This window comes from Convolutriloba macropyga, chromosome 14 (assembly GCF_964194025.1).
Source record: "Convolutriloba macropyga chromosome 14, txConMacr16.3, whole genome shotgun sequence".
Lineage (NCBI taxonomy): Eukaryota > Metazoa > Xenacoelomorpha > Acoela > Convolutidae > Convolutriloba > Convolutriloba macropyga.
In genome coordinates, this window is record NC_134481.1 from 8,844,983 (window position 1) to 8,860,069 (window position 15,087).

Consider the following 15,087-nt stretch of genomic DNA (forward strand, 5'->3'; position numbering starts at 1 on the left):
TATTGCTAGAACATATAATTGCGTTCTAAATTTTTACCTTTTAAAGTGCTATTTATTTGTTATAACTTGATGTGCTGGCGTGTTGTCATGGTTAATTTTTCAGGTTTATTTCCAAAAGATTTTGTTTTTGACAAACATGCCAAAAATTGCAATTTCATCAAATAAATCTCCATAACATCTTGACATGTACCATGAATCGTCTTGGAAGGAGTATTTTTTCACATGGAATTTAAAATCAGTGAATTGTGGTTTCGTGCAATCATGGTTGATTAAAGTGATCAAACATTGGAAGTTAAGATATCTCCTCTCATTGTGCGTGAGGTTAAAACTTTCAATGAGTTTTAGCATACTTTTCCATACTATTGTCATTACCATCTTCATTATAGATTCATTGAGCTTGAACATACTAAAAGTAATTAATAAGGCACCCGAAAAGGCAAGAATCTTTAACACAACTGCAAATGGAAATATTAACGAGATATTTTTAGCAGTAAATGCAACATAAGAACCGTTTCGATACTTACCGTCTGCATTGCCAGTTGATGCTTGAAAAAAAATCCTCGATTGTTTCCTTCAAATTAAACCACAGTGTCATACGGGTTGAATATTGGGATCAATATTCGTTGCAGTTTTTGGTTCATTTACAATAATTTCCCAATTAATTTAAATTAGTACAAAATTTGATATTATCTTATTTTGATCATTATACTAGTCAGGAAACTCTGTTAAATGTCCATTCATACTGTAAAAAAAGAAGTTCCTATCATTCTGCGTGATGAACTCATGATCATTCTCTTTCCTCTTGAGCAGTAACTTTTAACTACACTTTCCATTTTTCTTATTTTGCTGCTAAAATTTTGTTTCAATTCAATCTCTGTCATTTGCTTTTCGAAACTGAGACTAGAAACTCTAGATGTCAATCGCGACTTGAAATCTAAAATCCGTTAGAGAAATCTTATAGTCATTCAAGTGTAAACAGAAAACGCGTCGTAAATTCCAATCAATAAGTAATGAACATCATTTGCAGCGTAATTGGACTGATTCTGGATCAATCAGCACAACATGTCGCAGTCAGCAGTAGACTCCGGAAAAAAGTCTCATCACGTAGATGCGTTCTGGGACAAAGCAACAATCACTCAACCTTAATCTTGAGAAAAGTGGACACAGCAAATAAAACTCGCCCTCTTAGCGAAAAAATAATAATTAGTGGCTCTTCTAATCGGACCACCTATCGGACAACGATAGGAGTTGTCTGGCAACCAGAGCCAGTATATGAAGGGCCTTTAGAAAATTATAATACATTAACAAAAAGGGAGCAAAGACCCTAAAACAACATTTTAAACTCAAAATTGGCGAAATTGCCGAAAAACTAAACGAGCAAACGCGTCGCAATGACCTGAAATAGTTTTAAGAATTAGATTGACGATGACACATGTCGTAAAGCATAGTTTCATCAAAAGCACACAGCAAAGCACCAAAAAGCGTTCCGATGAACTTAAAAACTAGAGTTACTGATGAACTCAACAGACTGCCAAAAGAAGGCCATATCGAGAAATTAGCCAGTTGTTCAGACGAAATTTTCATTTCTTCTATTTTGATCATCGTTAAGAAAGATCAATCAATAAAACAAGCTTTAGATTCTAAAATTTTAAACAAATCAATTCATAAAAGTAATTAATAAATGCCTAACAAAGAAATAGTAATTGACACCATCTCACAAAATATAACAGAAACACAAAATGATCAACAATTGTAATACGCATACATTCAATTACGACTGCATAAAAATACACGACATTACTGCAATTTTAGAATTATTTTTGGAGAATCAACAGGAACCTACAAATTTAAAACTGGATTCTTCGGTCTAACTGACATGCCAGCAGAACTCCAAAAAGGGCCGGACTATACATTCATAGGCCTTCAAAACAGATTTCGTTTCTTGGACGACACTATAATAGTCATTACCGCATCTGAATCCAACCAAATTATTTATTTCTTCATATGCTTAAAAAGTTAAATATGAATAACTTGCACATCAGTTTGCATCAAAAATGCCATTTTGCAAAACCAAAAAAAGAATGGCTTGGATTCAACTTTTTTCAAATACGTATTGAGGTACTCAAAAGCAAATTAGAAGCCATTTGATCAATTCTACCACCAAATAAATTGAATAAATTAAAACTTTCTCGATTCAGTACATTACATCATTAATTTCATACCAAATTTGGCACACATTTGTCACCCCTTAAAACCATTACTTAAAAAATCCACTAAACTAAACTGGACTTAAACACACACCAATCACTTTAATGTATTAAAAACGAAAATAGCACCAAGAACCGAAAACAGCAATTTCAATCACCAACAAGACGTTAGAGCAAAATTGGATGCTTCATGGTCATAACTAGGCACATCACTTGAACAAAATACTTCAAATGGATGACAACCCATTGCATTTGCCTATTGTTCTTTAAACAGTACTTGAGATCGCTATAATATAAAAGAGTAAGAATTGCTGGGTATTGTCTATAGACTACTCCAAATACTTCCTCTATGGCAAAGATTTCACTAAAATTACTGACCAATGAGCTCTATTGTAGATACTAAAAGAAAATAGCTCAACAAATTATACAACAGCAAATTTTCACGACGGATTGATAGATTACTTCCATATAATATCACTATTGAACATATGCCAGGGGCGAGCACGGGTTTAGTTGTTTAAATTTCTCAAAATCTTTTTGCGAGAGCAAAGAAATCTTTGGGATATGATTACAGTTTTTCAGTCGCAGTTATCTCAAAAATTAGCGACTTTTTTAAACAATTAATTCGACCCTAAACAACCAGTCTTACAAAACATTAACATCATATTGAAACGCAATATACATAATCAAAAATCAATTACTTCAATTGCACTGCAAACACCCCTGAATACAAGCACAGTCCTACAGTTAAAGAATAAATTATTTGGAACGCAATTAACAAATTAAAGAACTTCACTGTCAATTGCATCGCAATTAACCCTACCAAATAATCACAGTGAATACAACTCAAATAAGTCAACCACACTGTAATTGCCGTTATCTCATTTAAAACAACATTTCGCACTAAATTTTTAGCCATCAAATACTTCATCTTCATTAAAAAGATCAATGCAAATCCATTGCAAAAGTCATAAAGCAAAGAATATGAACAATCTGCGCAAATAAACCCATAAAGCAGCGTATTTGACACCAAAGCAACGAGTTACTACAAATTACTCCAATACAAAAGAAGTCTAACTATAAATAACAAACATTCAAAACTATCGCGCGTTTTGCTCAGAAATATCTTACAAGTGAAAATACAATATCCCATCTGAAATCGTCATCTCTTAAAATGGTTCATGAAAAAAACAAAAATCTCAACTCAAACCCGAACTCGAGTTACATTCTCCGGTAACTCAAACACTAATACAACTCACAAAAGACAAAAAAGACAAAACTACAACCGCAACGCAAGATCCTCCAACCAAAATCAATTCACAGATAACTGTCGCAACTGCAGAGAAAATTGAAAGTGCAACCATTTACAAATCTGCCCTGCAAAAAGCAAAAACTGTAATAACTGCAGAATTTCGAACCACTTCGCAAAGACGTGCAGAAAACCCAAAACTCACCACCAGCAATGTACGCCAAATTGAATCTCAGACAAAAGTGACGGTGAAGAATCAATAAACTACATCAGAAGGTATAGAGAGTGTGCGACTTAATTTATAATAAAAACTTGGATAACTAAGTTGCAGCTATCTCATATGAGACATCAAACAAATTAGAGCCTCTTAACGCAAAAATCCAAATTAGCAATACTTCTTTAATCTTAATAATTGATTCCGATAGTGTCGCCAATAAAACTGTAATAACTACCCAAACAGCTCGATAAACAACGTCAACAGATGGGAAAAAGTTTCTCCAATGAACCAATCAAGGTCCTAGGAAAACTTCTCACAACCTTCACACACACAATGAATGGTCTTGTAATGACGCATATCTCAAGGTGGTAGAATATGGCCACAAGAATACCGTCGACTTGTTCAATAACCTTGGATTACCAGTTGTCCAACAACAAACAAAAGGCGGTAAGTGCGTTAACAAAAAAATAAATCTACATGCAAAATTAAACGTGAAATTGCGTTGCAATTACTTGAAATGGTTTCAGGAATTAGATTGTCAAAGACACATATCGGTAAGGCAGAGTTTCATCAAAAGCACACAACAAAGCATCAAAAAGGTCGCCACTTTTCCATTAACTCAAAAACTAGAGTTACTGATGAACTCAACAGACTGCCAGACTGCCAAATGAAGGCCATGTTGACAAACTAGCAAGTTAATGAGACAAAATTTTCATTTCTTCTTCTATTTTAATTATAATAAAGAAAGATCTTTAAAAAACTGGCATTAGATTCTAAAAATTTAAACAAGTCATAAAAATATTTACTAATTGCCTAACATAAAAATAGTAATTGACACCATCTAACAAAATTTAAAAGAAAAACAAAATGATCAACAAGAGTATTTCTCCACTAAGGATCTAAAATACGGATACAGTCAATTGCAACTAAGGATACAGCGAATTACTGCATTTTTTGAATTATTTATGGAGAATCAACAGAAACCTAGTTTTGAAACTGGTTTCTACGGTCTAACTGACATGCCAGCAGAGTTCCAAAAAGCGGTTGACTAGACATTTATAGGCCTCCAAAATTGATTTTGCTTCTTATACGACACTTTATTAGTCACCACCGCATCTGAGTCCGACCACATTAATTATGTTATCAGATGCTCAAAAAAGTTAAATAAGGATAACTCGCACATCAATTTGCAAAATGTCGTTTTGCAAAACCAGAAACAAAATGGCTCGAATACAAAATTAATCAAACACGTATTGCGCCACTCGAAAGCGAAAAAGCAGCTATTTTTTTTAATTCCACCACCACCACCAGACGATGCATTGTCTCGAAAGGTTGTGCCAAACTCTTACCTAAATCTTCAAGGAAAAAAATTATTTAGAGTCTTCATTCTGCTTGAAAGGTTTCCCTACTACAGAATATCTGTTCACAGATACAACGACCAACATAGAAAGAGAGGCAATTAGTAAAGTATACTCCACAAGCAAAAACAAGTAGAACACCAGTAGTTGCCCGGGTACTAGCCGTAGAACTGCAGTGCAAAACAAACTTGCAGACCATAAATTGCGTCTATTAACAGATTCGTTAGAATAAGGAAAGCCGTAGCCTTTTGGGTTGTTTTTGTACCAAGAAAAAGTTTGAAGTGAAAATAGGTATACCTATGACGAACTTTATATACCTTAAGACCGCTGAAAACAAACTTTGGGAGTGCATTTAGAAAGTTCGTTGAACCGAGCCTGCGTTCAGTAGCCATTTTTTTGTATAGGTTTACTTCGAAAGCCCTAAGATTACTTCAAGATGTTATTAAACAGAAAAAGATTGTTGATGTCAAACAAACATAGCAACACAGACAAACTTTCTCGCGGCTGTGAATCAAACTTTTGATTTTAGGATTAATAAGAAAAACTAACGAATGCTCAGAAAGTCTTAATGAAAACTGATAAGTTGAATGATAGTTAGTTTATAATATTTGCCAAAAAAAATCCGATTGCTCAGGTCAGATTAATTGAATTTCAAACTTAAAACCACGTCGTATGGGTTTCTTTGCGTATTTCTATGACTTTATTTCAAATTGAACTGTGTCGCTTTGAAGTGATTCAATTAACAGTTATGTCTATATGAAGCACGCTCTTAATGAAAGTAAAAAAAAAACTGTTATAAGTAAAATATTTCATTTTCTAAATTCAAAACATTTCCTTTTGAATGCACGAAAGTCTGGACATACGCAATTTTGAACACAAAAATTCTGGGCGCAGGTGTTTTTGAACGCACGATAGTCTGGACATGTACTCGCCAATTTTCCTTTTTGGAGCGCACAAAATGTGTTTTGGAACGCACGAAAGCCAGGGCATATGCAACTTTGAACACAAAAAATAAGTCTGGACATAGGCAATTTTGAACACAATAAAGTCTGGACATAGAGTCTTTTGAACGGAAAATGAACGCAAGATGATCTGAACATAGAAACTTTGTCTGAAATGTTCTTGACATAAAATGTTTCGTCTGGGACCGTCTGGACAGACATACTGAATTTTGGTTTGGCACCTCAAACTGGGTTGGTTTTTCCTTGGGATCCTGTGAAAATTTTGAATTCTTTGACATTTTTTTACATGGCTCGCTGCCTGCACTCAGTGGTTGATCGAGCTGAAATAGTTATGCAACTGTCGGAAAATCTAATTAAGTCTAGTTAAAAACTGACTTTTTTCGAGATTTTCCACCATGATTTTTGTGATTCATCCCTCCTCCTTTTTCATTCCGGGCTGGGGATCGGCATTGGCGGAGATACTGAAATAAGCTATAGGAGGAATGATTCAGTACGGCAAAAAAACCACACTTACACAGTTCTCCAAAACAAACAAAACGACTAAACCAGATAAAAAGAAATCAATATAAATGCAAAATAGCAAACAGTGTGTCGGAAAATAATCTCAAGTCAAGTTAATAAATTTTCCAAGATTCTTGAAAGATTTTTGAATCAGGGCTGAAAAAATTTTCATTGAATTCGATCTTGTAATTTGTTCAATACACAATAATTTGCTTCAAAGATGTTTTCTAAAACATTTCTACCCTGATTTTTTTTGCCTCGATTGATATCATGTAAGATTCTTGCAAGAATCTTGCAAGTTTTGAAATAGTTTGCAAGATTCTTGCGGGTTTCAAATTCACTCATTACTCGAATTATAACGTCTCTACTGTGAGCATAGAAAGACTACCCTCAAAGAAAAGATACAAATCGTACTGTTCAATAGGATAATAGGCTCAGCTACTGAACAAAGAGTTGATTGAAAAAACTTTTTCAACTGGATGACAGTAAGATCTTGTTTCTTGATAAAAACTTAAACAACTTGCAAATTCTTACATATCTTAATATTTTGTTGAGATGTATACTGTGGCACGGTCTTGACCAGATGGACGATGTTTGAGCACGTTTCTCATTGCGATAATCACTATCATGGTTTTTTTTGTTTCATAGTAGGATATAAGTAATTGTGTTAAAAAGGCAAGCAAATACACAAACTGCCCAAGCGCGGCTATATTTACGACTTCTTTTGTGCTTCATAACTAGCTCTTGATCAATCAAATTTAAATTTTTGTAATTAACCATAATGAAAAATAACTTTCTAATTTGAGTTCTGCCCAGGTCGAGGTGGCCAGACCGAAGTGACCCCTGATCAGACGAGTTTCGAGCGCACACATGTTCCGGGTGCGCTCGAATTAAATGGTCTGGAAAAAACTTCGAGCGCACTTTCGTCTGGACAATGATCTGGAACTTGTCTGATCAGGGGTCACTTCGGTCTGGGACGGTCTGATCAGAGGCAGTTTCGAGCTCACACTAGTCTGATCAGAGACAATTTCGAACGCATACTAGTCTGATCAGGGTGTTTTCGAGCGCACACTAGTCTGATCAGGGGAGGTTTTCGAGCGCACTTTAGTCTGATCAGAGGACGTTTCGAACGCACTTTAATCTGATCAGGGACGTTTCGAAAGCACTTTTGTCTGATCAGAGAGACGTTTCGACCGCACATTTGTCTGATCAGAGGACGTTTCGAGCGCACTTTTGTCTGATCAGAGACGTTTCGACCGCACTTTTGTCTGATCAGAGAGACGTTTCGACCGCACATTTGTCTGATCAGAGGACGTTTCGAGCGCACTTTTGTCTGATCAGAGGACGTATCGAGAGCTGAAATAGGTTAAATACTGACCGGCTACGGCGGAGTTACAAACAAACAACTATAGGAGATTTTGAAAGAAGGTTTTTTGAAAAAAGAGATTTTGGTAAAAAAAAACCGGGCTCAAGCTCCATCTCCAAAAAAAAAAAATTAAAATAAAACAAATTAAAATAAAACAAATTAAAATAATACAAATTAATAAAAATAACAGCAGAAATTTAAACAAAAAAGAACAACATTGTCGGAAAATTATCTCAAGTCTGTTTAAAAAAACAGAGTTTGTTGAGATTTTTCCAGTACTTTCTGGGTGTGTTCCCCTCCTCCTTCTCTCAACCGGGCTGGTGACCGGCTACGGCGGAGTTAAAAACAAACAACTATAAGGCAATTCTTTTCGCATTACAACCTAAATAGTACTGGTAGTATGGGATATCAATTTGGTTCACTTTGAACAACTCCTTGAACCGATAAATATTAACAATTTTTTAAAAAATAATAAGCGAAAAAGTCGATATTTCCGATTGCAAAACGAACTTTTTTTCTAGGAAAGTTAGGCGGACAATTCTTTTCGCATTACAACTTAAATAGTACTGGTAGTCTGGGATATTAATTTGGTTCACTTTGAACAACTCCTTGACCCGATAAAATTTAACAATTTTTTAAAAAATAATAAGCGAAAAAATCGATAGTTCCGATTGCAAAACGAACTTTTTTTATAGGAAAGTTAGGCGGATAATTCTTTTTGCATTACAACTTAAATAATATTGGTAGTATGGGATATCAATTTGGTTCACTTTGAACAACTCCTTGATCCGATAAAATTTAACAATTTTGAATATATAATAAGCGAAAAAGTCGATATTTCCGATTGCAAAACGAACTTTTTTTCTAGGAAAGTTAGGCGGATAATTCTTTTTGCATTACCACGTAAATAGTACTGGTAGTCTGGGATATCAATTTGGTTCACTTTGAACAATTCCTTGACCCAATAAAATTTCTATATTTTTGGAAATAGATTAGGCGAATAAGTCGATATTTCCGATTGAAATACGAACTTTTTTCCTTGGCAAGCTATAGCAATAATTCTTTTAGTTTTACATTTTTCATACCCCGGGGATTCTCCATACCGAGTTTGGTTTGATTTGAACAACTCCTTGACCCGATAAAATTTAACAATTTTTTAAAAAATAATAAGCGAAAAAGTCGATATTTCCGATTGCAAAACGAACTTTTTTTCTAGGAAAGTTAGGCGGACAATTCTTTTCGCATTACAATTTAAATAGTACTGGTAGTCTGGGATATTAATTTGGTTCACTTTGAACAACTCCTTGACCCGATAAAATTTAACAATTTTTTAAAAAATAATAAGCGAAAAAATCGATAGTTCCGATTGCAAAACGAACTTTTTTTATAGGAAAGTTAGGCGGATAATTCTTTTTGCATTACAACTTAAATAATACTGTTAGTATGGGATATCAATTTGGTTCACTTTGAACAACTCCTTGATCCGATAAAATTTAACAATTTTGAATATATAATAAGCGAAAAAGTCGATATTTCCGATTGCAAAACGAACTTTTTTTCTAGGAAAGTTAGGCGGATAATTCTTTTTGCATTACCACGTAAATAGTACTGGTAGTCTGGGATATCAATTTGGTTCACTTTGAACAATTCCTTGACCCAATAAAATTTCTATATTTTTGGAAATAGATTAAGCGAATAAGTCGATATTTCCGATTGAAATACGAACTTTTTTCTTTGGCAAGCTATAGCAATAATTCTTTTAGTTTTACATTTTTCATACCCCGGGGATTCTCCATACCGAGTTTGGTTTGATTTGAACAACTCCTTGACCCGATAAAACTTCTATATTTTTGAAAAAAGAATAAGCGAATAAGTCGATATTTCCGAATGAAAAACGAACTTTTTTTCCTAGGCAAGCTATGCCAACAATTCTTTTTGTTTTACACTCTAAATACACACGGGATACTCCATATCAAGTTTGGTTCGATTTGAACAACTCCTTGACCCGATAAAAATTAATTTTTTTAAAAATTATTTATTCGAATTAATCGGAAATTAACGTACGAAAAACTAACTTCGTACCTAGACAGGCTATAGCAAAAATTCTTTTTGTTTTACGCTCAAAGTACCCGTGGTATACTCCATACCGAGTTTGGTTTGATTTGATCAACTCCTTGACCCGATGAAAAATACTATATTTAAAAATTAAATATTCGAAATAATAGCAAATTTCCGTATGAAAAGCTAACTTTTTTCCTAGGCAAGCTATACCAAAAATTCGTTTTGTTTTACACTCTACATACCCTGGGGATACTCCATGCCGAGTTTGGTTCGATTTGAACAACTCCTTGACCCGATAGAAATTCTATATTTTTGAAAATAGAAGAAGCGAATAAGTGGATATTTCCGATTGAAATACGAACTTTTTTTCTAGGAAATTTAAGCGGACCATTCTTTTTGCATTACAACCTAAATAGTACTGGTAGTCTGGGATATCAATTTAGTTCACTTTGAACAACTCCTTGAACCGATAAAAATTAACTATTATTTAAAATTATTTAAAATTAATTACTCGAATTAATCGGAAATTAACGTGCGAAAAACTAACTTTTTGCCTAGGCAAGCTATAGCAAAAGTTCTTTCTGTTTTAAACTCTAGCTACACAGGGGATACTCTGTACCTAGTTTGGTTCAATTTCAAGAAGTTTTTGACCTACTTTTATAATTCGTTATTCGAAATAATCGCAAATTAGACCTATTTTTAAAATTCGTTATTCGAAATAATCGCAAATTTCCGTATGATAAACTAACTTTTTTCCTATAAAAGCTATAGCGAAATTATTTTCGTTTTCCACTCAAGGTACCCGTGGTATACTCCATACCCAGTTTGGTTGGATTTGAACAACTCCTTGACCCGATAAAATTTAACAATTTTTTAAAAAATAATAAGCGAAAAAATCGATAGTTCCGATTGCAAAACGAACTTTTTTTCTAGGCAAGTTAGGCGGATAATTCTTTTTGCATTACCACGTAAATAGTACTGGTAGTCTGGGATATCAATTTGGTTCACTTTGAACAATTCCTTGACCCAATAAAATTTCTATATTTTTGGAAATAGATTAAGCGAATAAGTCGATATTTCCGATTGAAATACGAACTTTTTTCCTTGGCAAGCTATAGCAATAATTCTTTTAGTTTTACATTTTTCATACCCCGGGGATTCTGCATACCGAGTTTGGTTTGATTTGAACAACTCCTTGACCCGATAAAACTTCTATATTTTTGAAAAAAGAATAAGCGAATAAGTCGATATTTCCGAATGAAAAACGAACTTTTTTTCCTAGGCAAGCTATGCCAACAATTCTTTTTGTTTTACACTCTAAATACACACGGGATACTCCATATCAAGTTTGGTTCGATTTGAACAACTCCTTGACCCGATAAAAATTAATTTTTTTAAAAATTATTTATTCGAATTAATCGGAAATTAACGTACGAAAAACTAACTTCGTACCTAGACAGGCTATAGCAAAAATTCTTTTTGTTTTACGCTCAAAGTACCCGTGGTATACTCCATACCGAGTTTGGTTTGATTTGATCAACTCCTTGACCCGATGAAAAATACTATATTTAAAAATTAAATATTCGAAATAATAGCAAATTTCCGTATGAAAAGCTAACTTTTTTCCTAGGCAAGCTATACCAAAAATTCTTTTTGTTTTACACTCTACATACCCTGGGGATACTCCATGCCGAGTTTGGTTCGATTTGAACAACTCCTTGACCCGATAGAAATTCTATATTTTTGAAAATAGAAGAAGCGAATAAGTGGATATTTCCGATTGAAATACGAACTTTTTTCTAGGAAATTTAAGCGGACCATTCTTTTTGCATTACAACCTAAATAGTACTGGTAGTCTGGGATATCAATTTAGTTCACTTTGAACAACTCCTTGAACCGATAAAAATTAACTATTATTTAAAATTATTTAAAATTAATTACTCGAATTAATCGGAAATTAACGTGCGAAAAACTAACTTTTTGCCTAGGCAAGCTATAGCAAAAGTTCTTTCTGTTTTAAACTCTAGCTACACAGGGGATACTCTGTACCTAGTTTGGTTCAATTTCAAGAAGTTTTTGACCTACTTTTATAATTCGTTATTCGAAATAATCGCAAATTAGACCTATTTTTAAAATTCGTTATTCGAAATAATCGCAAATTTCCGTATGATAAACTAACTTTTTTCCTATAAAAGCTATAGCGAAATTATTTTCGTTTTACACTCAAGGTACCCGTGGTATACTCCATACCCAGTTTGGTTGGATTTGAATAACTCCTCGACCCGATAAAAAAGTCCTATTTTTAAAATTCGCTAACCATGAAATTCGCAAATTTCCGTATGAAACTTTCCGTTTTATGACTACAACTTTTCCATAATATGGAAGTTCTATGGTTACTACTTCTCCATAACAACAGAAAGGAGGCATTTAAAGAGTCTTGGTTTTTCGTGAGTCCTCAGGAGCTTCTTAAACTACAGGAAACAGATTTGTTCTTCTTGCAGAATAAGCAAAAACGGAGGCTCTTTTCTTCCCAAGACATGATATATATAGTTAAAATCCCGGATAGGCCAAGAATAGAACATCATTAAAGCGAAGAAGCAAAGCACAATTAAAATCAGCACATGGGAGAAGGTGCCTGTAAGGGCACAAAGGGATGGACATTTAACAAAAAATCATTTTTTTTTAAAGTTTACCACCAAAATTTAAACAAAGACGCCAAAAACAAAAACAACTTAGTGCCTTACAATCCTTATGGATAGAAGGCACTAGCAAAGCAGTATGGGGAACATTGAACAACTCCTCGACCCATAAGGTCAATTCATATTTTTGAAATACGAAACGACTTTAGAGAAACATTTGAAAAAATTGCAAAACTTGACTTCATATATAACTAATCTTGAATTTCTTTAAACCATGGCCAACGTTAGCCTGCCACACGCATGTTTTATCACTTTGAACCGCCTAGACCCAACAGTCGGGAAATAACAAGACATTTTACAAAAAAAACAGACGAATTTTTTGCGTTTCCGAACTTTTGTAGTCTACCACTTTTTGAAGTATTGACCCCAAAGCAAAATTTGCCAGTTTATTACAATTTAATTGAATAGTAGATTCTATAAAAATATTCTGAGTAACATTGAACAACTCCTTGATCCAGAGGGTCACATTATAACTTTGAAATACGAAACGACTTTAGAGAAACATCTGTCGAAATTGCAAAACTTTACTTCATATATCACTATTCTTGAATTTTTTTACATATTGGCGAACGTTAGCCAGCCGCACGTTTTTTATATCACTTTGAGCCACCTAGACCCAATAGTCGGAAAATAACAAGACATTTTACACAAAAAACAGATGAAAACTGCTGGTTTAGTCAAAATTGCCGGTTTATTACAATCTAATTACACAGTGGATTTTCCATGCCCGGTTTGCTTTGACTTGAACAACTCCTTAATCCGGTAAAATTTCTATATTTTTGAAAATGGAATAATCGAATAAGTCGATATTTCCGATTGCAAAATGAACTTTTTTTCTAGGAAAGTTGGGCGGACAATTCTTTTCGCATTACAACCTAAATACTACTGGCAGTCCGGGATATCAATTTGGTTCACTTTGAACAACTCCTTGACCCGATAAAATTTCTATATTTTTGAAAATAGAAAAAGCGAACAAGTCGACATTTCTGATTGAAATACGAACTTTTTTTCTGGGAAAGTTAGGCGGACAATTCTTTTTGCATTACAACCTAAATAGTACTGGTAGTCTGCGATATCAATTTGGTTCACTTTGAACAACTCCTTGACCCGATAAAAATTAACTATTTTTTAAAATTATTCATAATTATTCGAATTAATCGGAAATTAACGTACGAAAAACTAACTTTTTTCCTAGGCAAGCAATAGCAAAACTTCTTTCTGTTTTAAGCTCTAGCTACACAGGAGATACTCTATACCGAGTTTGGTTCAATTTCAAGAAGTTTTTGACCATACGAAAAAGACCTTTTTTTAAAATTCGTTATTCGAAATAATCGCAAATTTCCGTATGATAAACTAACTTTTTTCCTGTACAAGCTATAGCGAAATTATTTTCGTTTTACACTCAAGGTACCCGTGGCATACTCCATACCCAGTTTGGTTCGATTTAAATAGCTCCTTGACCCGAGAAAAAAGACCTGTCTTTAAAATTCGCTAATCATGAAATTCGCACATTTCCGTTTGAAAAACTAACTTTTTTTCCTATACAAGCTATAGCAAAAATTCTTTTTGTTTCACACTCTAGGTACACATGGGATACTCCATACCGAGTTTGGTTCTATTTGAATAACTCTTTGACCCGATAAAAAAGTCCTATTTTTAGAATTCAATAATCTCAAGTTCTTCGAAATAATTGCACATTTCCGTATGAAAATCTAACTTTTTTCCTATACAAGCTACAGCAAAAATTACTTTTTTTTTACCTTCTAGGTACACAGGGGATACTCCATACCGAGTTTGACTTGATTTGAACAACTCCTTGACCCGATGAAAAAGGCCTATTTTTAAAATTCGCTAATCGCGAAATTCGCAAAAAATTGCGTATGAAAAACTAACTTTTTTCCTAGTTGTTGACTAACACTTCTTGTTGACTTACAGCCTGCATATCAGGGCTAGTCTAGGATTGCACTACTCTTCACTTAAGGAAAACTCCGGTTAAAAAATCTTTTTCTAAATTTAAAGGGTCAAAATTTCAAATGACAATGGCCAGATTGCAGAAATGAAAATAGAAAAGCTAAGAATTAGTCTATCGTGAAGTTGACTTAGTTGTGCTCATAATGCTTGAGGATTGATATCAGATAAACAGAATCATTAAAGCAAAATCGGAATAATTTTCTTTTGATAGCAGTCATTGGTACTTCAGCAACTTCCTTATGATCACCCACAAGGAAACCGAATGGCAACTCATTGGCAACATCAGTTTTGACAAGCCTAAATTTTCTTAGTATCTCCAGTTTTCGAATAACACATCCCGTCGATTCTTTTTTATAAAAGAACAAGATTTCGCCAACGATGAGGTTGTCCAGTTTTACGGCAACATTGTTGTCAGCAGCTGAACCGCGTCCATAAGCCGCCGATCCCAGGAAATGGTTTACAAAACTGCGACAGAAGAGTTGGGACGAGGGAATTT